The sequence below is a fragment of the Boleophthalmus pectinirostris genome, unplaced genomic scaffold (genome assembly GCF_026225935.1).
Source record: "Boleophthalmus pectinirostris isolate CB_2022bp ecotype Guang Dong unplaced genomic scaffold, ASM2622593v1 HiC_scaffold_16, whole genome shotgun sequence".
In the NCBI taxonomy this organism is placed as follows: domain Eukaryota; kingdom Metazoa; phylum Chordata; class Actinopteri; order Gobiiformes; family Gobiidae; genus Boleophthalmus; species Boleophthalmus pectinirostris.
Genome location: NW_026571095.1, coordinates 10527009 through 10551535, shown reverse-complemented (window position 1 = coordinate 10551535; position 24527 = coordinate 10527009). Strand labels below are relative to the sequence as shown.

Genomic DNA, 24527 nt, shown 5'->3' with positions numbered 1-24527 from the left:
GCAGCCAGGAATACTGTATATGAACAGCACAATGGCACACTAAAGGAGTTAGTAACTATAATCTACATCTACAACTCTAATGTCATCAGAAAGACCTAATACTACATAAAATTAAGAAAATAATAATTCCCCACTAGTATGAAGTAGTGAAGACTGGAGTGAGCGCTACACTGGAGAAATGAAACAGCCACTTCACAAGAGGATGTACCAACACAGACGAGAGAGCAATAGTGGACCTCAGTCTGCTGTACTAACCTAAAAGCCTCAGGTCACTCCTTTACAGATAGTCAAGTACAGATTGTAGCCAGAGAAAAGAAATGGTTTGAGAGGGGAGTAAAAGAAGCTATTTTTGTTAAGAAAGATAATCCATCTTTGAACAGAAAGGGATGACTCAGACACCATCTATCTCCTATTTAACACTCCATCCTCAAACCTAAATCAAAACAAACAAGAGAACAATAGAGATAGCCAGGTCAGACCCAGAGGTGTGAAAGCGCCCTTTTTGGCCCTGAATGATTATGCTAATATGACCCCACACTCAGAGCAAGATCAGTAGGCCTAGTTAACTAATAGAAACTATAAACAAGTAGATGTGTTAGTTTCAAAGTAGTTTCATTATAGTTAGGTACTAGCCCGGCTGGCACCAACTAGTGCCTCCGCCCAATTTCATTTATCTCCAGCAACTAGGTCAGGAATCAGAATACACTAGACAGTTCAGAAAAACCCTGAAAGTGCGAGTTCAGTAATAATCAGCGAAGAGCAATATATTCTGTGTTGGCAACGATTCCCGAGATTGAGGATTTAAAGCCGGACCCAAGCGAATGTTTGGTGAATTTTATCAAAGGGAAAGATGTTATTGCCCTTCTTCTTACTAGATTTGGGAAAAGTTTAATATACCATTTAGCTCCATCAGCGGCGCATTACATTCGTCACGACCAAATATCAGCGATTGGTTACATTTAAAAAAGTACCCGCCTGCCGTTGAGCGAACAAATTCTAATGCTGCGAGGTCAGACGGTTTCTATGAAGTGAAATTGGCTGATGCATCAGGCTAGTTATCTCCTCCCTTCAAGTAGATATAAGGAAGTGTCCACCAATATTCCGACCAGAACTGAAGAAGCAGCTTGGATGAGCTGCGAAAAGTATTTGACCAAATAAACACTAAGACTACAGACTACATTCGACCAAATAAACACTAAGAAATAGACTTGATACTCAATGCCGATTCCAATACCACAATGATCATTAAAAACATTTTCTTTTTTCCTTTAGACAATAGAATGTGATTTTCAACATTAAATAATAGAACTTTCTCTATCTGTGTAATATCTCAGTCGTCCTGGTAGGTTCCATAGAGGTCGACGGGTGTATAGTAGTTTACGTTCTCTTATAATTGTTCTGATACAGCTCAAGATCATTCTAAAGCTATTCAGGAAGGATTCATTTCTGTCCTGTGAATGTGACTTTTTTAGTATCCATATTTGCTCAAATTACTATTTAGTTTTGATACTAGTTTTAGTATTATTTATTTGATTTTCAATACTTTTGACAGCCCTAAACCACAGTGAATGTAGTAGTTTCTCATTTTTCACAGCTCTACTTAAAACTTTGGACACCATTCGTCTTTATAAAGCTACATATAAAGTAAAATCTGATACGAGACAGGCAAAAAATAATAATAAAAATCCACTGAGAAACCACAAAGTTATTTCTATTGCTATAGTGAATTTTTTGCATTATCTACAAACTGACAAACCCCTATACGCCCCTATACTTTTTAAAAACTTGCAGGTTCTCTTAAGTTTGCTTCTAAAATAGGTGTCTCCTCATTACAGAAGAAGCACTATAAGCCATCCACACCCGCCATATACAACACAGGCGCAGGACTTCAAGAGGGAAGAAAAAAAGTCATGTTTCCTTTGCTGACGACTAGCGCAGAGCCTCCGTCCAACAGTAAAAGAGAAAACGCATGCTCCTTTTTATTTTATTTTCAGCCCCTCTTCCCCCTCTCCGTCTGTGTTTTCGCCTTCCCATCATTCCTTTGGGTGTTTGTGCGGTGTCCCTTAGTTACGGGATAAGAGACTAAAGAGACCACGCGAGCTGTAGAGAGTTAAAAGCCTGCGCCCAGTCCTGCCCGTACCAAACAAGACCATAAATAATTCAGCCTCATCGGGAACCATTATCTAACAGGCCCATCAAAGTTTAAACGCTGTGGGTGACAACACGGAATCAGGAAGGAAAGCGCTCAGTAAGAGGCGGCTAGGATAACGGCTACAGGCGAGTCTGAACCGTCTGGGTCCCCTTCACCGCCAGACGCAACACCCATGTACCAGAGACATGCACACACACACACACACAGACACAGAACCGGAGCGACCTGGTCTCTTTAGCCTGGCGTGACCGGCGATCTCCTGTGTTATTTACAACGTGCTAACAAAGGAAAAACTAACGCGGCGAGAATGAGCACCTATAGGGACAGTTTAGCGTTGCAGAGAATCGCTAAAATGTTACATCAGCCTATGATGGAATGTGGATGAAACACAAATGGTTGGGGTGCTACAGGAAATAGCTAATCTGTCATTATCAAGAGATCAGCGAGTGTTTGTGACGGCTGCTTGAACTGCAATGAGGATGATTAAATTAAGTTTTCAACAAAAAATAAAATATGTTCCTGTAGAGATTTACATTAGCTGTATTACGTAAATGCATTTTTTTGTATTTTAATAAGTTTGTACTAGATTATGGGCCCATTAAAGGAGCATTGTGTGACTTCTGGTGGAGGGTCTGTCAAATGCTTTTCTCCATGGAGATATCGCTTTGTCTGGAATGTTCCACAGTATGGTATTAAACCTTTCTATCATCATGGACACCAAAGCTCAATTTCATTTCTCTCCAGCAACTAGGTCAGGAATCAGAATATACTAGACGGTTCGCAAAAACCCCGGAAGTACTAGACTGTGCATCGGCCAGTCAGAGAAGAGCCGAACCAACCCAAGGACTTATTTTGTCAAAAACAAACTTTTTTATTGGACCTTAATTTCGCAAGTTCATCTCGCAGAAACGACAATGATCGTTGACAGACATGTTCACTTTCTGCTTTGTTTGCTGTTGTGCCGGCAATTATTTGGACACCACTGATCATTTCGGCGAATTACATACGTCACGACCAAATAGCAGCGATTGGTTAAATAAAAAAAGTACCTGCCTACTGTCGAGTGAACAAATCCTAATGCTGTAAGGTCAGATGGTTTCCACAAAGTGTAACCGGCTGATGAATCAGGCTAGACCAAGCCAGGCCATGTTGCTGGTCAGATCCGTGGAGAGACACAGTCAGAATGCCTGTTTTAGGTATCACTTGCAATTGAATAAATGCAAGGTTGATCTGTTTAATGTCATATTGTGGAACATTTGAAGCAGAACAATGACACATCCATAGAATCAAAATGGTGACGGGCCCCAAGTGAAGAGTTACATAGTGCAATCCCACCCACCTTTTCCAATTTAACACGAGGTTTCTTTTGTTTTTTTCAGACATTATACATTAAACTATATGAACTACTTACATATGTGGACAATGAGTAACTGTTATAGCGTGGTAACATAACTATCATCACATTACAATATTACATAAGAATACCAACAATGGTAACAGAAAATAGATACAAGAAACAGGAAACAACGAGCATAAAGCAGCACTACAAAAGGCAGCATTGTTCTCATATTAAGACCCACTCTCTGTATACTGTGACCAGGCCATATGTTTATATAACAACTTGAATTTATGGATATTTTTGCATTGCTTGAGATGTGTATCCAGACTGTTTCAGAGTTTTACACCACATATAGGCACAGAAACTTTTAAGGGTAGTTTGAACAAGAAAAGATTGTGTGGGTAATACAAGGCTAATTTGGAGTTTTGGTATTGTTTATGTATTCTGTGTTTGACAGGAAATACAAGTGTTAAACTGTGATAAGGTTTTCTCACAGTATTTCTCATATTTCTGAAAGAGAAAAACTGTGGTTCTAAGGTTTTGGAAATCCAGCTTAGAGACCAATCATTAAAAGAAAATCTATATATAGTTCATACGTGTCGAAACAGATAGCCAGTTAGCCTGTGACTATAACAAAATCCTGAAGTACAATATATTGCTAAAGTAAATACAGATGATAAACGATAAGATTGAAACTAGTATATACCATTGTTTCCCAAAGACTGGGTCGAGTTTTTTTGGGTCGCCTTGTCACGATCTGCATGTAGGTCTGCAATATACAGTTCTGACACACATTGAAATGTTAAGACATGTTTTGTATAACTTCTAATCTTTTTGTCATTATTTTATTAACTATTTTGTTCCAATGGTTCAACTGAATGCAGAAAAGAAAAAGAAATGGGCCACATTTAAAGTCCAAAAAGGCGACTTAAGGATCCTTTTATTGCTGCTTCATTATTATTTTTCATTGTTTAAAACTTGAGTAATACTACTTGTTCAGAGAGACACGATCACTCAGTCAACAATAAAATATCTTCATTAACGTTCAATAACCACCTTTATTTTGTGATTTACAAATAATGTCTATTGACTTGGGTCACGAAGGTTTGTGACTTAAATATGGGTCCCCACAAAAAAAGTTTGGGAAACACTGGTCTATATCAACGACACAAAAACCAAAGAGCAGATTTAAACCACAAAAACGATTCTAAATGTACAATATGGTTAAAAAAAAACATGATCTGCAAGAAATAAGTAAAATAAAACACTTTAGTACTAAGTTTGCATCTGTAACGAGTCACAGAAGTTATCAATTTAACTTTTTACATCTTAAATCAAGTAGTACAAATGAAATGTGCACACGATAGACACATTTTAAACTGGTTGTTCCATCTGTCATGAATTGAAATAGACTACACTACACCTTATTCAATGTTGCCTGAATCTATCCATATAAACCTCACAAAACAGAAACCAAAGACGATGCACGATCAGTGGCACACGTTAGCGTCAATATCCCTGAAAGCAGCTTAAAAAGAAGGCAGTGAATTAGCTCGTATTGCAGTCAAAGGAACGCCACATCTCCACTGCTCATATGTGTCTGAGGCAGAGCTGCGCGGAGGGGGAAGCGTTCACTCGGCTATATTAACGCCTGGGCTCATTCTCATTGACAGTGAAATCCCTCTAAGCCTGGATCAATTACACCCCGCTTGGCTGTAATTAAAATGTCCTAACAAAGGTCTTAGGGAGCACAGGACAGGAGCCTACTACTACTGAAAATAAGACCACTTCAATCTATAGCACTATCTCTGTGAGAGTAGTTTGCCTTTTTGCCCGGGCCGACTCAAATAAGAGCCCCTGCAATGCTACGTGCACGATAAATCTGCTTCATCCTGAAATATTACTCTACTTTCTGATCTATATTATATTGTTTCCTAATCAAAAACAGACCTGGAGTTGTGTTTTGTTTCATTCGTGCATGTTTAACTCACAAATCCTGCATGTTTAGGCTGAATTCTCCTCTAAAATGGAAAATACTGGTTTCTTCCACGTTGTGATGTCATGGAGTAATAAAGGAAGTGCTCCATACACCTTCACCAGAATCGTTTGGATCATTTCCACTCTAGAATTGCTTAGCTCTAAAAGTAGGGATGTAACGATATCCAAATCTCTCGGTACGATATTGTCACGATATGCATCTCATGGTACGATATTTATTGCGGTATTTTATAATTGTAGATAGGACACTTTTTTGCTTTGAAAATACCATAATCCCAAGAATTCAAGTCAAAAACATATTTCTTCATGTTGTCTGCACTGAAATGAATCATGGGATATGTAGTTCCCTATATTTATAAGCTGTTGCGTCTATAAAACCATGCATTTAAGCAAAGAAACTTGTAATTCGATATATTGTGACAGCCCGCGATATTATTGTGCGAAGATACGATATCACGATATTTCGGTTACTGTTACATCCCTAATAAAAGTAGCTGTTAACTTGAAAACTACAGCGGTGGAACAGTTGAGCTTTGGAGACGGTGAGAAACTAATAATAAAGGATTACTCAAGCATGTGTGAATGGAACAAAACACAACCCTGGGTATCTTTGTGATGAGATAACAACATTATAACATGGCTTAAATCTCACAAGAATCCATTTTGCGTAATATAAAGTGAGTATGACACGTTTTGATGATGCTCTAATTTCTACATAATTTGGCACAATAATACCTGTTGTAGAAGTAAATTATAGTTTTACTCCAGCCGAGAAGTAGTTTCTGAAGAAAAGCTGAAAAATATGTTGAAAATTACTGTAAGTAGAGTTCTGTTTTTGGGTTCCATATTGATGTCATCACACTAAGGAGAATGCTGTCCAAAATTTTGACACAATTTATACTTACAAAACAAATTTTTTCATACTTTAAACATGATTTCAACAAAGTAAAGGTGCTTTCTCATCATTTTATTTGCCAAATAATAATCTTTGTGTATATTAAAAAAGTTTGGGCCTACATTTCATCATGGTTGCTAGGTAACAGTTACAGAATGTTTTGCAAAATCCTAAATATAATGATCTTAGCTGCGTTTTAGTAAAGTGTGTAGTCCAACCTGGCATAGGCACTTCAATATAATAACATAATAAGGTCAAAGAAGCCCTGAGATAAGATCTGAAATAATGTGTAGAGATTAGCGCAGTGAAAACACTTAAATCCAGCAACATTTTAATCACTTTAAATTCAATTGATGCTCATTAATCCTTCAAGAAGCGTGCTTACATTATATGGCCCATACCATTCTCCAAACTAATTATCTGTTCTCTTAAGTACATCTGATGTTTGGCTATACTCTGCAGAGAAATGGCAGAATGCTTATGAGGCTCCTAATTAAAACTCAGCAGTGGAGTGATTAGCAATCACAACTCCACTCTTCAAATATCAAGATCTGATTTGCTTCACTGATCAACAACAGGCTCTCTTCTCTCTCACTTCTCTCGCAGTGGCACTAGTTTCGCCGCATTAAGGACGCTTTTGAAATGGAGGAAATCAGCCTAACTTTTGTCTTTTCGCTTTATTTTATTTTATTTTTACAATGTGAACGCCATCTCCCTTGTGATGAATTGTCGGCAAGCAGCTCTCTGATGTCGCTGATGAGCCCAAATGTTTTCCCTCTAAAACCCTTTGGACTTTGAAATGCAAGCAGCCAACTTCAGTCACGTTACTTATGGCGTCCTCCGAAATGAAACTTGAAAGGCGTTCCCTGGTTGCGGGGACTGCGAGCGGAGACTGTTCCCAGACAAAGCAAAATGGCTGACTGCACTGGGGAAGCGAGTCTTGCCATGCTAGGTAATAGATTCTCTTTGCTGTGAGACTCCCACTGCTTCTCATCTGGGGTGACAACGGCTGCCAATCAAAGCCAAGGGAACGTTCAAGGGCCCTGACAATATCTCCTCACCTTGAAAACACACTCGCTTCATCACAAGACACAGAGTGACACCAAGCAAGCTCCAAATAGCCAATAGACATGGCAGTCTACAGGTGATCTATCCATCCATCCCTTTGGAGCTCTGCCTGTATAAGCTTCTTAAACCCCCACATAGAAAATGCTTAGCTGAAATTGGCCATAAAACATTATCTCGCGCTATACATAGAGACAACAAATGCCAGCAATACTGTGGGAGGTGACATTTAAGCGTGGTATAGGAAAAAAAACGCCACGACGGGGAATGTGGAATTATCATAAGATCATTTGTAAAAGACAGCTAAATTGAAGATTGTAAAGTGGAAGGTAAGTGCCTATGTAATTTGCCTATTCAACAGCGTGAACAGTTTTTTATAGGCCAAATATGCTTTTGGATAACTGCATAAGCACTTTATTGAAGAATTTGTACCATTAGTCTTTTTAAGAATTCAAAAAATGTGACAGGCTATATCTTACCGATGGATTACAGCTTATCATATCAAGCTATGGCCATTACAGTAAAACCCATGTTATAATTTCCATTAGCATTTGCAGCATTTGAAGGACATCTTTTCATGAAAATCGTATCGCGGCCCAGGTTTAATGCACACGGAGCGAGAAATACTGAACTTTTTGCAACCTTGAGACACTTGTATGAGCTGGCTGTTAACATTTAGAGCATTTCAAAAATCATTTGCCGGACATTAGGTTCTGTGCTTGTAACAGCGCGGTGAATTTGGCCCACTTCAGAAAATATTGCTTAAATGCTTGAATTCGAGTCTCGCTGTGCCCCTGTCCTGTAAATTCATTCAAAGGACGAACAGAAGATCCAGGGTTGTTGAGCTTATCTGAATTACAGTTGAATCTTTTATCAAATAAGAAGTAAAAGTGACCTCAAAGTTAGATTTTTTTTTACAAAATAATGTAAAATTACACTGAGTAACTTTTTGATTGGGGCTCTTTTACCTTTTTGTTGCTTGGAATGTTCCACAGTATGAGATTAAACTACTCTACCTTACATTTATTCAATTACAAGTGGTTTTATTGCTCAAAAAAACTCAGAAAAACGGGCATTCTGACTGAGCGGGGTCGCCTCTCCACAGATCTGACCTGTAACTTGGCCTGGTTTGATCTCTATGAGGATAGAAAGGTTCGTTTTCATACTGTCAAACATTCCAGCAATAACATCTCCATTTAATTATGATTTATAGTGAAAAATTTATAGTCAAAGTATAATTTGGAGCATGAATTTTCACTCCAAATGGCAAACAAACGTAGCTGAAGTAAAATAGTTCCCTTAAAAATAAAAGAAAGGTTTTGACCAGAATAAATAATCAACTAAGAATCTACTCTATATGTGAGAGTTTACGTAGCTTCTCTAATTCTTCCGATCCAATAACAATGCTACACCACATCAGAGCCATTTCCATTTTTATGTGATTCATAAGGGCCTAAAGATGGAGAACAGGATTTTTCCCCTCCATCAAAGTGCTCTGGGAAGTCTTTTTTGGCATAATTACATGACAGTATTTAGGAATCCGAGACAGGGAAAACTCATTTATATGGTGGAGATGGATGGCCTGTCAGACACACCCAACGCCAACACAATATCTTTACCAATAATGCAGGCACTTCCAATGACTGGCACTGTAGGCTTCAAATGCATTAAAATCTATGTATTCCCTTGAGATGACAGCAAGTTCCCCGAGCAATGAGATTTTAAAGAGCCCATATCACGCTATTTTCTGATCTATGCTATAATGTTTCTTCTCCAAAAACATACCTGGAGTTATGTTTTGTTTCATTCACACATGTTTAAGCACACAAATCCTACGTATTTAGGCCGACTTCTTCTCTCAAAAAGAAAACACTCTGATCCACCTTGTGATTAGGGGTGTGCAAAAATACTGAAATATCGATTTATCATATAGTTTAATTTGATGATACTGTATCGATATTGTGGGCTACTGTATTGATATATCGCCAAAAGTAATTTTTAGGTATATTTCACAAAATTATTTTATGTACATAAGAGCTACATTAGTTTTGACATTTTCTCTGTTTTGAGTAAAATTGGTGTTTTTCATTAGCGAGGTTGGCGCCACCTAGTGCCTCCACTCAATTTCATTTCTCTCCAGCGACTAGGTCAGGAATTGGAACACACTAGACGGCTTGCAAGAACCGGGGAATTTGTAGACCTCGCATCGTCCAATCAGCGAAGAGCTGTGAAGCCATGACGTCAAACTCAAGCGCCTGTCTGGGTCCCTTTTGTGGTACAGCACAACAGTAAACAAAGCGGTCGAGATGGATGTAGACGAAGCCATACATTCTGCGTTGCCAACGATTCCCGAGATCGAGAATTTAAATCCGCAACAAAGAGAATGTTTGGTGAATTTTATCAAGGGAAAAGACGTTATTGTCCTTCTACCTATGGGATTTGGTGCATTACATACGTCATGACCAAATAGCAGCGATTGGTTAAATAAAAAAGTACCCGCCTGCTGTAGAGCAAATGAATCCTAATGGGGCGTCCAACAGTTTCCACGAAGAAAAAAACGCTGATGAATCAGGCTAGTTTTTCATATTTGCGCAAACTTAGTAGACTTTTACTATCACAGTCAAGATTTAGTCTTTGTTTTTTACTGTACCATATTGAATCGTTTTGAAATATATCGTATTGAATCATACTGAATCGAAAGTGCACTCTATCAAAAAGAGTATCATATCGTGGCCTACGTATCGAGGTATGTATCGTATCACCAACTTCTTAATGATACTCAATCCTACTTGTGATGTCATGGTAATACAGTAAGTGGTTCACTGTGTTATAAAACTCCATACACCTTAACGAGAATCAAATCTATGTTTTTGATGAAGTAATAACGTTCAGACATGGTTTAAAGTTCACAAGAGTCGTTTTTGTGTAATATGGGACCTTTCCGATTCATAGCAAAATATACGGAAAGCCAATATTCACTTTCGAGTTAAATTGGTACCTTTTTTGGAAGGTCTTACATCAAGGAAATGTTTCACCCATTCGCAATCACACACTATTCATTCACACACCAAAGATGGCTGGGTGACGTGTTTTGCCAGAAGCAGGGAATGAACAATAAAGCCTCTGGTTAACTGGCAAAATATCTATACCAAATAAGCAGCTGCCATACGAAATCAATGTTTTCTTTTGCTGTGTCATCTAAAAAGGATTTACATTTAGGCGTAGTATTCCAATATAGATTACTGTCATTGCAGCTTTGTTGAGATCACTGGAGACATCTGTAATCAAAATTAGAGATGCGCCAATCCAGCCTTTTCAGTTCCAATACCAATTCTGATAGTTCTGATGCTAGAGCTTTAAGTATTTGCTGTTACCTGATATCAGGCCGATACCACTGCTCTATCTGGAATGTTCCACAGTATGACATTAAACCACTCTACCTTACATTTATTCAATTACGGGTGTTTTTTTAGCGCAAAAATACCTACAAAAACATGCATTCTATCTGTGAGCAGGGTTGCCTCTCCACAGACTTGGCCTCCTTTACTATTTTTTAAATCAAGTTTTAGTGCACATGAATATTTGCAAACATCACAGAGTCCTGCACCGAAATTTGATGCTGGACTGTTTGCGCATATTTGTTTACACTTTACAGAAACGAAACTTAAAACCACATGGCAAATTTGCATTAACTATATGAATCTGCTCTCTCCTTGTGCCATTTATGTGGTCAGCTTCTGTGGGACTAAAGCACACGACTCAGTGGAATATCTGTGTTCTTCCTGTGACAGAGCATGTTCTGCTGATGGTGAGTCTGTTCTGTGCTTTTATCGCGTTGGAGATGGTTCATGTTAAACTTTACACGAACGCCAGGTTTAAATCCTCGCCTCCTAGTGTTGTGGTGGTGAATTACTTTGCGGCGCATAGACCTCGACACAGACCCATAATTCAAAAACGACTGTGACAAGGCGACGGGAGTAGTGTGCGCTGAGTAGAAGCAGAACTATACTTCACCCTTAAAACTGGGCTTTAGGAGCACGGCAAAAAATAGCTCCCAAAATCGTGTTGTCTGAGATCGCTATTTTCGGTCCAAGATGATAGATCGTTCAGCTCTATTTAATGCCATGCTGTGAACACCATTGACAGACCCTCCAACAAGATCCAAAGATCCAAATGTGTAATGTAGCTGTTAATGTAGCTGTTATTTATGCCTCAAGTAACGAAACAACAACTATGAAGAAATAAATATTCAAATATTTCTGTCTTCTTACATCCATTTTTATGTGCAACCAGGATACCGACAGAACTGATATTTGGTGGATATCTGATCAAGCTACATTTTCAGTATCTGCACCGATATCTTATACCAATATCGGATCAGTGCATCAGAACATATTGAAAAATCGATTAACTGAGGCACTACTTCCTATGACCTATACCGCCTGTCACGATAATTATTGCATACGGACTTATCGTTCAATCCATGAAAGTCGGAACAATATATTTTGGAGCCCAATAAATATATCGAGTATACAATTTATTTTCAATAGTGAGGAGATTTTTGTAGATTTATTTGGTGCAGCTAATGCTTTTTGATGATACAATCTATTTAAAAGCTGGTTTGCTGGAATGATCCTGCTTTGTGTCAGTGGCATAAAGTGGTTTAAATGTTATCGCAATATTTCTCTGTGCAATATATCGTGCTTCAAAATTTTTGTTATCGAGACAGGTTTCCACGTCTATAATGAAAACATATTGAAAAATCGATTAACTGACTAACTCCCGACACCCCGTTCCACTTCCTATGACCTATACTACTGCTGGACCAAATAAACTCTCTCCTTACCCCCAGGAGACAGAGCCGTGCCCTCATATGCTAATACTAGAAGCTGTGAGGTCAGACTCAGACAGCTCACAGGTCAACGCTAATCTCCTGATATATGGAGCCTAAAGACCCGGGCGGCATCCATCATTGGTCCCCAGCTGGGAGGGATCGCGCACACCAAAGGGTTAACACGCACCCATAGAACTATAGGCCAATCCATCACTCAAACGGGCACCCCATCTTTACGCCAATGTAGAAAGCATATAGAACCAGCGTGACTGTTGGAGCTAAGCTGTGAGCCTCTGTTGATCATTAAACATCCATTTTAAAGCAGTAGGGGAAAGTTAACTGTCATTTTAAACGCAGAAGGTGGTGGTGTGGGAGCGGTTTTCTTTTTTTCTTTCCCCCTCTTCTCACATTCACTCGTTTTCCTGTTGAAAGGAGCAAGAAGTACGTCCATCCATCTATTTAACTGGCCCGTACGCGTGATCATTTGTTCCAGTCATCTGCGTCTTTATTTTTGAGGCAAGCCGCGGAAATAGCTTAGTATTTGGCGTTAAATGGCAAACTCGCCCTCAAGCACTTTACTAAAATAAATAGAATACCCTTTTGGAAGTGCGCGAGCGTGTTTTTCCTCCTAGCCCTGGTTAACAATTCAAATTTGCGCAACAGCGGCGGGTTTCAATGTCATTTTTCAAACTGGAGAAAGAGTTTTTGGTGGATTTGAGCAGTGACACCTCTCAATGTCAGGTTTAGTGTCAAGTCATTACAAAGACAGACACTCTTAAGACTCTGGAACAACGCTTGTTAGAAATCCATCTCCGAAAGAGCAGAGAGAAGGGTGTAACAATCGCTGTAGTACTCCGAGGAAAGTCCTGCTATTGAGACATATCTTGAAACAACTTTTTAAAGGTCACAATTTTTATGGTTGGAGTTTCAGATGTGGACAAGACAGGATTTTCAATTACGAGGCATGTCAACAGTTATCTATGCAACGTTCCGAAAGAAACAGGGATGCATCGATCCAGCTTTGTCAGTTCCGATTCCGATACTACGGCTTGAAGTACAGAACAGCTTTGTATAAATGAAGTTTCAAACATTATGAGACTATGAGAATTATGAGAAACTACAACCCGTAAATAGTCTTATTACATTAATTCATAGGCCCAACTAGGACATCAGCTGAACCGATATTTGGAGATGTTGCTTCTCCACAGATCTGACCTGTAATCAATCCTATAATTCCCTACAAAGGCAAAAGACATTAACTCACCAGAGTGTGAAACTGAGAAAAATGACTTCAAAGTTTCTCTTTTGTCCAAACAAAAGTATAATAGTTAGGGCTCCCAAAATTTGACAGCTAGTTTCTATAATGAAGAAATATGTGTATGCGAAAAATACTGAGCTCAAAATTGGCCTTTGACCCTTATGTGTTAGTTCCTGTGCTCTGCCTTTGTATCATGAGCCAAAAATAAGGAGTCGTGCAAAGGCAAAAGGCAGAAACTGACATGATCATTATTTGTTTGATTTTCCCCAGACTTCCATCCATTATAAAAACACCTCACCAAGGTCGAGTCATCATGGTGTTTGTTTGAAATGATACAGAAGACCTTTGGATTTTAGTGCTGATCAGGATCGTGCGGCAACACTTACACCATTTGACAGAAGTAACTCTGCAGTATAGTATGTACAGTATGAATAAATACACCAAATACTTTCACATTAAAGTTCATTTAAGTATAACTGAATACAACGGTTTATTATTTAATGCGTTAAGACCCTGTGCCAAGGCCGCAACAAAAAGAAGGAGGCGAGAGGTTGGATTTTAAAACAAAATATATTTATGAACTAAATCACAAACAAAACATACACTGCTACTGCCTTTTGCCTTTTGCCTTTGCACGACTCCTTATTTTTGGCACACGATACAAAGGCAGAGCACAGGAACTGCCAAATAAGGGTCAAAGGTCCATTTTGAGCTGAATATTTGTTCACCATATTTATTCACATGATAAAGGAGATCTCAGATACCCTCAAAATTACATCAAGTCATTTTTGACACGATGTTGCATCGTTCTGCGTTTGTAGGGCAGTATAGTTGTCTCGCTTCAGATAGATAGGTTTCACCTCTACCACGGAGCATTCTAGATAAAGCAATAACATGTACATGAAGACAAGAAGGTGGCAAACACTTGATTAGAAATGTTACGCAGTGCACCTCTAATCCTGATTAAATAGTTGGCACCAATTTGTGAAAAGACATACATTCCTATCGGTTTCCTTAATGAATTGAGCTAATTTGTTATACTAAGGTTCGTGCATATTGACTAGAGAAACGCAAAAACAACCATTTGACATTTCCTATTTAGCGTCTCATCGTACAAAGCCATCGTGAGCTTCCCAACTCCTCCCTGCGATCCTCTCCCCTGTATTGACTGCAACACTAAATATACCGAGCGCTTTTTAATCATTTGAGCAACTATTCACAAGAGGCCTCAGCATGGTTCCCACTCCATATTTTCTTGTCTCGACGTACTCACAAAGCTCGCTCTCAGTATTTCGTCTGCCCTATCCTCCTACACACGCGCACACACACACACACGCATACACACACACAACGCAGGGAGCCCTATAATCTGTAGTCCATTGTCCAGAGTCATCACGGGGGACTGGGTAAGTGAAAGAGGAAAGATTTAAAGTCAGTGTAAAATAAATAACTGGCACTATTGACCGAATAGGCCTGCCACGATAACAAATTGTGAAGTGTGTAGGGCTGGAAATCATTAAGAAGTTGCCGAATACGATACATACCTCGACACGATACATCTCGATACAGTGTACTTTCGATTCAGTGTATTTCAAATTGATTCGATACGGCCCAATAACAAATAAAACCACTTCTTGTGCAAAGTTAATATGAAACAGACTCATTTTAATCCCTAAAACAGTGAAAATGTTAAATGTGTCGCATAAACAGGTTTTCTTCCACTAAACAAGCAACAAACCTGCTCTGTAACAAAAAAAAATGTGTAAAATATACCAAAAAACATTCTTGGCGATATATCGTTACAGCAGCCCACAATATCGATACTGTGTCATCACATTAAACGATACAATATATGGATATTTTTATATTTTTGCACACCCCTAGAAGCGTGATATATTGCTCAAGAAATTCTAGACAATAAACGATATATTTAACCTAATTTTTATGTAGGATTATCAACAAAAAATATCCAAAATGTGCAATATGGTTAAAAAAAAAACATGATCTGCAATAAATAAATAGCAGAATGAATCACTTTGTATTTGTAATTAATTATTTCTTCAACCTTCTACAGCTCAAATCTCATTGTAGAATAGAAAAACAACAAAAAGTTCCCCATTTTATGCACGATAAATACTGACCGTCAGAATATCCGGTCCCATCTGTCATGTATTAGCGACGTGACAATAACAGAAATATCGTGATATCGTCAAAGTTCTCAAAATAATATCGTGGGCTGTTGCAATATATTGAATTGAAGCTTCTTTGCTTACAGTAAATGCAGGTTTTATTGTAGAAACAGCTAAAAAAATTGAGGAGACTGCATAGGTCGTGATCTTTTGTTCCATTTCAATGCAGAAATAAGTGTTATAAAGAACTTTTTTACAATAACACTAATGTAGCACCAAGTCACAAGCCACAATGTCACAATAAATATCGGATCTTCCAAAATTGCAACTGTATCATAACGTGTCATTTACATATGTTTACAAACCTATCATGTATTGAAGGATAACTCAATGTAGTGATTATCGTGACAGGCGAAATCCAAACAACGCTGGGCACATGACAACTTTAGGCTGACTTAACCGTGTCAGATGTTTTATTCCTGCTCTCGCACTGGAAAATATCTAATCTAAGCTGTCTCTCCTTTTCTCTGTCCATTTGTTTTTTTCAGCCCCTCACAGCGAGCCCATCGGAAGAATTGAACCAGACAGCTGTCACACCCGCATGCCGTGAGTGAACATGGCAGGTGAAGTTTTTGGACTTTTTCTCTTCTCTTCCTTCCCCCGCTCTCTGTAGGTTAAAAAAAAACACAAACCCGGCGTCCTAACTCGGCTTTGTGATGTCGTCTTATCTCTCCGAAGCTACCGTCGTGCTCCCCTCTTTAAACCAGCCACGGCAGCTTTACCCACTAGTGATTTTACAAGGGAAGCCCAACGACCCATCCCCGTGCTCCCAACGGCATTCACCGAGTCAAACTGCGCACTTTCATTCACCATGTTCCAAGAGAAGACACATTATGTTCTATTCTTGTTCATGAATGTTCGTTTCCCTGCAAAATCTCCAAAAGCTGCACACAGGTGATACATAGTGAGAATGAAAGGGAGGACTAAGATGAAAATTACCAAGGACGAAAGGTACATTTTGTCTGGTGACAGTCGGATGCAAAAAGCTTCTCGAAAAATATGGCAACAGCTCGTTCTCATATATTGCACTACCAATTTGACCTATTTACACAGTGTGGCTTCGAGCTAGCTGTTCTAAACCCTATACTAGCTTTGATATGGCAGATATTGGTTAAAGGTGCAGTACGTTCGCTTTCTGGTGGACGGTCCATCACCTGCTAGACTTGTGACAACGTTCCAGTGTTCTACAAACGTATCCATCGTTCGTTTATTTAACTGCAAGCGTTTTTATCGTCTCCCTGGGAATTTCCAAGTTGCCGTTTTGAGGAACATATCAGGTTTCAGACGTTTTACCTAAAAACTCATTGCCCTTATGCCACACATCAAACTGTACGACCAAAGACGACCTTAGAATTTAAAAGTTCACAACTCACGATTCATGTTCTCACATGATACGAACGACTTCAACAGTGCGAAACCCTCACGAGAGGCGACTGGATTTCAAACAGGTTTGATATTCTTGCGACCTACGATTGCCGATCGGGAGCTGGTCGTGAGGTATTAATCGGTTCTCATTACCTGATGTACACTACATGAAGCGCAAAACACGATTAAGCGAAAATTCGGTCCCAAAAACTGTGGCACAAGTGAAAATTAGGTTCAAAAAGGGTCCAAAAATTGCACATTGTACACCCAGCTTTAGACTTTGACAAACTTAATTGATCCACAAGGGGAATTACTTGTACCCAGTAGCTCACACATCACAAAAAATCTAATAACAAATGTCAAAAATATAATTGTTAATAATACATTCAAAATAAGTAGCAAAAATAGCAAGAGAATAAGTTTCGCCATTTAACTTTTGAGATTTTCTGCAAAACCAAACAAGATTTAACGTCTTTGTAATCTCAATCATTCACATACATATTATCCAAAAGTACCAAAAGAATTCAATTCAATTCAAAAACTTTTGTCCAGTTAATAGACTGGATTTTTTTTCTTATTACCTTTATTACTTTCAATTCCAGCTCCACATAGTCAACCCCGGTCGGTCCCTGTTTACCAGTGTGGCTCTGCATTGATTGGACTTGGGCACCAGTGGCGTACAGAGGAAACCCAAGTTGTGTATGACAAGACAAAGGAGACAACGCTAGGCAGAAATCCATCAAAATAAACAGCGCTGTGGAGCCTTCTTTTCACTGACAAACAACAGCTGCACAGAATGGCAAATAAATATTATCTCTGCCACAGAAAAACAAATCAGCAGCTCTAGGTACTCCGGAGACGGGGTTCTGAGCGCCTTCTTGAATGTGAAATTAAAACTGTCGAAAAACAAATTCCGCCGCTAGACCATTGTGGACAGTCAAAATGAGTAAACACTTTTCTTGTTTATGGCTATTACTTTCGCTGTTGCTACTCTCCCAGACCAAGCTTGGAATAAGATACTTAAAAAGAGGGATGTTTTAACTGTTCTAACCAGCAAAATCTTTTTAACATGACCACGACTCAGTGTGGCGTTCCAAATTTTCAGCTAAATACATGGCTTTTGGCGCGGAGATTATGGCCAGTGCCTTTTTTGTTGTTTTTTTCCTCTCTCTTTCTCTCAACAGTCCACGCTCGGGGTCTGCTTTCCAACAAAAACACTTGCAAATCGCTCCTTGCAGACATTCAACCCCGGCGTGTAGTGTCCAGCAATCCCGTCACCAATAGCCCCTCTTTTGCACCAACCAGCGCACACAAGCACACACTATCAGGCCAACACTGCTTAGAGGGAAGGGGGCTGGTAGCTCAAGTTCTCCCCCCATTGAAATTCAGACACTTTGATATGGAAATTGGCAGTTACAAAAAGCCGCCAGAATTCACACTAGCTCACATTGAAACCATTTGCGCAATGTGAGATGAGATGGCACTTCCTCCCAGGACAACGCACACCGACAAATGGACTTGTTGTGGACGCGAGGGTGGGGTGAGGGGTGGGGGTGCGTGGCGTGGCGTGGGGTGAGTGCGTGAGTGTCCAAGCAAAAGGGGGGGGCAGATAACAGTTGTTCCATTTTCTCTTTTTGAATGATAACAAAGCCATCCAGGAATGCGTTTTTCCTCAATACATCACAAGTAATAAATTAGATCCACTAATAGCAGTTGGACAGGATTATTACCTTATTGGCATGGGGCGGTGTGACCTTTTCATGCAAAGCTATGCCAGAATTAAGCATTATCCGAACCAAGCGGATTTTTTTTGTCTTTTGGGGTTAGTTAAAATGGTCGGCTAGACTGCAAAAGTTATTTGCCATGGCCCAAATATGAAAAAGCTTGGATCTTGCAGGCTGGACTCCTAAGGCTCGCCTGTAATGTATTCTTTTGAAGATTTGAAAACTAAAAAAAACTCAGCATATACGTTCTCGGCGTGAAAACGGTTATATAAGTACAGCTCTAGTTCCTAAGTTGTGTCTTATATAAGGCTGCAGCACTCGTTGATTTAGCAAAGAGAGCGTATGGATAAGTAAAGGTGCCATTCAACCTTTATGTCGCCCATGGGTGCTGGACGTTGCTTCATGTGAGCTGAAGGATGGACAAAAGTCCATAGGTGTGTGTTCTGGAGGGAGGGAGAGAGGCGCTATGTTGAGTGTCCCATCATCACACATGGCTGACTCGGGTCCCTCAATTATACATGTCTCTGTGAAATGATCTTATTTTATAGCTGCAAAATGCACAAATGGTACACACAATTTTTTTTTTTTTTTTAATAGAGTCCTGGTCAGTCAAACTGAATAGGTTCCTTTACAATGCTCATTCATTTTAATTGTAACTACGTGCAATAGCCATTCCTCAAACTGAAAAGAGGGAAATGTAATTGTATTGTATTTTTAAACTTTAAATGTCGGCAGATCCTTAAGTAAAATCATGCGCACTGAAGATATTTGGACTAGTCCCCAAAGGGTGCTCCTACTAGTCAGACAACTTTAGAATAATTATAAGTGTGAAGCTCTGGGAGCCCCGGAGAGCCGCGGAGGCTACTACATCCACTAGTATGTGCTCCGTATTGATCTCATCAGAACAGTTTAAAACTGCCCGAGGAGCCCGTGGGCCTGCGTTCTGACATTTGCCTTATTCTATCCTGGGAGTGTAAATAGATGCTATTGATTCAGAAAGGCATACGCAGACAGCGTCTCTGTGGGAAAGCGTTGGGGTTTTCAGAAGGGTTACTTACAGTGGTTTGAAGCCGCTGAGCCAAAATACGGATCCACGCGTGAAGTGTGGGACTGAGCTGAACGTCAAAGACCGAGACCCCCTCCTTTTCCAGGAGAGGCCCCCAGAAACTAGAAGCAGCGGCGGGTCGCACAAAGACGACAGGGGCTCGTCTGCATGCTCCACTTTTCTCCTCCTCACAGCGCACACACGAGGGCTTTTATCGTGGCAGGTACGCGCGCGTGTTCTTCTCCAAACCGGGTAGACGTCCAGCGCTGGACAGATAGCTCCATGGCCAAGAGGCTGCACTTAAAAGTCGCCGAATCGTTACTTCCAACGTTTCGCTCGCGACTGCATAAAAAGGAGCACTTGAAGGAGACGAGATGCGCCCCTCTCCCGTCGCCAAAACCAAACTCCGAAGAATGAAGTGAGCGCGTAAGTCCCCAACGGCTTGACGCACACGTCCAGTCCTAAAGCACGGCTGATACGAGTAGTTTGGCGTAGCTTTTCGGTCGGCTGTACCAGGGGCTCCCACAGCGTCTCATCCACACGCCGCGCAGGCAGGCACAGCTCGAGCCGGACTACGGGCAAACAAGGCGCACCGGTCCCCGCTCTGCAGCAGCTGGCTGTGGGGGGAGGCGCCAAAACCCGGAGCGGAGCCTGCGCCGAGGCTGAACTGGAGTCGTATGCTAATTATCTTTAACTGTAAAAAGCTCGCCTATTATGTTGACAGTTCTGAAAGGGGGATTGTTTAGCAGAGAATAGAACGTGCAGACGCGTAACGACTAATCAAACCAAATGAGCTGTTAAGGTAAGTAGCGCGACGTGTAGATTTGCAACTGAATTTAATTAAAACACATTCAGAGGAAAAGGCACGTTCATTCTTCCAGAGCAGTGACCCTCACACAACCCCAAACTCCTGACAGCCTTTCACAGCTCAAACTTTTCTGGTTCACTCTGCCTACACCATTCTGTAGCGACTTTTCTCCTCCTATCTCCAAATGCCTTATAAAATACATTAGCCTTGAGACTCAGAGGCACTGGCTCCCCCTCGGTAATGCTACACTCTGAGACTTATGTGTCATGTGTCAGTTTAGCTCAACTTTCGCTGACATTCACATGTAATTTTGCATCGCATTTTTTATTTTTCTACAGTTCATTCTTGTACACCTATAGCCTACGCTTCCACCCGAATGTGTGGTGGGTGAAGTACTCAGTTTAGTTACTTTAATAAAAGTACAGATACACAGTGGCAAAAGGTTTCTAAAGTAAAAGTATCGCATGAAAAATCTACTTAAGTAAAAGTAAAGTGCCTTTTTAAAAATGTACTTAAAGAGTAAAACACAAAAGTACTAAATGCAGATTTTGATAACATGTTATTTTGTGTTAAAGTGAAGTGATATTGATTAAAAATTATACAGATTTTGGTCACAGTGTCAATACGAATCAATTTCTTAATCTTCTTATTAATTTTGTGCATTTATTTGTGTTTGCCAAAAGCTAAATCTTGAACTCAAAACTTTAGTCGGAATGTTACGATAAACATTGTAAAAATAAACCCTAAAACCCTCATATTTCAAAAATGAAATGAAATACTTTTTACTTCTCAGCCCAGTTTAAAAGTGTAATGGCATAGAACGTACAGATACATGTACTCACATGTAGTGAAGTAAAAGTAAAAAGTATCCACTTTCAAATGTGCTTAATACAAATACCTAATAAATTGACTAAAAGGTGCATTGTGAAACATTTTTTGTGGAGGGTCTGTCAAAAGCTTTTCTCTGTGGAGATGTTATGGCTTTGTCTGGAATGTTTAATTGTATGGTATTAAACTTTTCTATCTTCATGGAGACCAAACCAGACCACATTACAGGTCAGATCTGTGGAGAGGAACCGGGCCGACAGTCAGAATACATGTTTTTCTAGGTATATTTCAAGCTATAACACCAGCTGTAATTGAATAAATGTCACGTAGAGCTGCATGCACTGTGAAACATTCCAGACAAAGCAATAACTTCTTGCTTTTCTCCACAGAGAAAAGCATTTGATGGACCCTCCACCAGAAAAGCTACACAATGCACCTTTAAGTACAGTACTCCTTGTACTTCGTTACCTTCCACACAGTACTGGATAGAGCACTTTGGTTCAAGTGGCAGACTGCTTACTGTAGTAGATAGTTGGCATAAGCACAGCCCATAACAATATAGAGAGGACAAAGAATAATGCCCAGTGCCCAGGCAAAGCTTTTTATGTTTGACAGGTTATTACAAACATTAGAGCTGGACTGAGCTGGTATGCTACTCATCCAAATAATAGCCTTATATGTCTTGCTCATGGTAGTCTAAGTAAAAACATAGTTAAAGGTGCACCCTGTGACTTTTCTGGTTGAGGGCCTGTCAGCTGCTTGTCTCCATGGTGAAGTTGTCTAGGCCTCTCACAAGAACAAATTTTGAAGCGTGATACATTGCTACAGAGAAATACTGCTATAAATGATAATATTGAATCTATGACTAATATGGAAGCCATTGACACAATAACAATAATGCAAGGTAATCCCAGTAAACCATTTGTAAGCAGACAGTATGATTCAAAAGGCTGAGCTGTAACAAATAAATAGCAGAATTTTAAAAAAAAATTTAGTTACAGAAGTTATTTGTTCAATCCTCTACAGCTCAAATTGTATTGTATTACAGCAAAAATGACCCAAATCTCCTCACATTTTCAAGGAAACTGCACACTTGATAAATATTGAGCCGCAAAAAATATTGTTCCAGCTTTTATATATACTGAAAGATAAGTCGATATAGTAATTATCGTGACAGGTCTAATGTTATCTAGCCAGGCTGGGGATACCTAGTGCCTCTGCTCAATTTCATTTCTCTGCAGCGACTACATCAGGAATCAGAATACACTAGACTAGAGCCCGACCGATATGGATTTTGTTGTGGCCGATATGACGCCAATATAATGTGAGTTGGAGCTGCCAATAGCCGATATAATCACCGATATATTTAGTGATGTAAAAATTCACTGTAAATCTTGAATTGTTTAAAAAACTTAGGTTTGGCTCTAGTGGATTCTAAATTGGGTTTATTTAGGAAACATTTATTGTTATTCTGACTCTTTACATCATATTTACATACAGTAGATTGGCCTAATGGCATTTTAGCATCACATTCTAGCTACTAGTGATGGGTATTCCATTTTTTTGGGGGAAAAACCGGCTCTTTTGGCTCGGCTCACTAAAGCAGCTGGCTCTTTCGGCTCCCAAGCGACTCTTGAGATTGTTTTGTTGCAAGCAGGACTAAACCAGAACTGAACCAGGACTGAAAAAGGACTAAACCAGGACTAAAACAGATTTAAACCATGTGTAAAACAGGACTAAACCAGAACTGAACCAGGACTGAGTGTCGGGACTGGGTCTCTCCTTCACGCGAGCCCAAGATTAGTCCTGGTTTATTCATTTTATGCTGAACTGCAGCCAAATATGCACCTTTTTTTTTTATCCTGCGCACACGCAGATTTCTGAAAGTTTCGTTTTCAGCCGCTGCTGCTGTCAAACTACGGGTCTACAAGCGGCTTAAAGAGAAAACACGGCTCCCAATAAGATACATGCTCCAGTTGTTCGCTTCAAAGAGCCGGATCTAAGAGCCGCTTCGATCGCGACCGACGCATATCTCCTAGCTAGTAAAGAAACTACCGCTATTAGCCTTTAGCCGTGCGCACAGCGGTAGTTAATTATATGCATAAATGTGGATCATTCACACGTCTATTCACAGCTCATTTACATATCAATGCTGGTTCAGTAGCAATATACGGCCAATATCGTCACTTTACGATAGACCAATAGAAAACAGCCTGTTTATGTGCGGGAGCTACAGCAGCTAACCGCTAACAAAACCTATACTAGCTTCAAAGTCGATGTATTTCCAACACTCACCGCTCACACAGGCTCCTCCTCACATCATCACATCTGCACTAATAAATGTCCTTTTAATCCAGACTCAAACCGATTGTCGTAAAAAGAAAATAATCTCAGTGTTGCACAGGGCTGCGGATGTAAACAAGAACACGTGAGTGAAGTGACGTCACTCTGTGGTGTGTTCAGGGACAGTACAGACACAGACAAATTACACCGCAGATAAATACTGATGCGGAGCCACACATTAGGACATTTATCTGTAAATTGGATTAAATGAACATAATGTAGACAGTCTAAGATTTATAACGAGGTATAACATGCCCACGTGAAATATCGGCCCATATCAGCGAGCATATCGGCCGATAGCCGATATGTCTCCAGGTGCCCATATTGGCCGATATATCGGTCGGGCTCTACACTAGACACTTTGCAAGAACCACGGAAGTTGTAGACAGCGCACCGGCCAATCAGCGAAGAGCTGTGAACCCATGACATCAAACTTAATCACCTGTCTCTGTCCATTTTGTGGTACAGCACAACAGTAAACAAAGCGGTCAAGATGGATGTAGATGAAGCCATACATTCTGTGTTGGCAACGATTCCCGAGATCGAGGATTTAAAGACGGAACAAAGAGAATGTTTGGTGAATTTTATCAAGAGGAAATATGTTATTGACCTTCTTCCTACGGGGTTTGAGAAAAGCTTAATATACTTTTTAACCCCCGTTAGCGGCATATTTACATACATCAT

The 24527-nt window shown here is 39.9% G+C and overlaps 1 protein-coding gene across 1 annotated transcript in view; it reads right to left on the bottom strand.

Annotated features, from left to right (window-relative positions):
* LOC110159573 (adhesion G protein-coupled receptor L2-like) overlaps nucleotides 1-20372 on the bottom strand; it is a 254156-nt gene extending 233784 nt beyond the window's left edge. The window contains exon 1 of the mRNA XM_055151769.1: nucleotides 19878-20372. The gene's annotated coding sequence lies outside the window, so the exon portion shown is untranslated. The remainder of the gene's footprint in view (nucleotides 1-19877) is intronic.
* Nucleotides 20373-24527: the final 4155 nt, after the last annotated feature.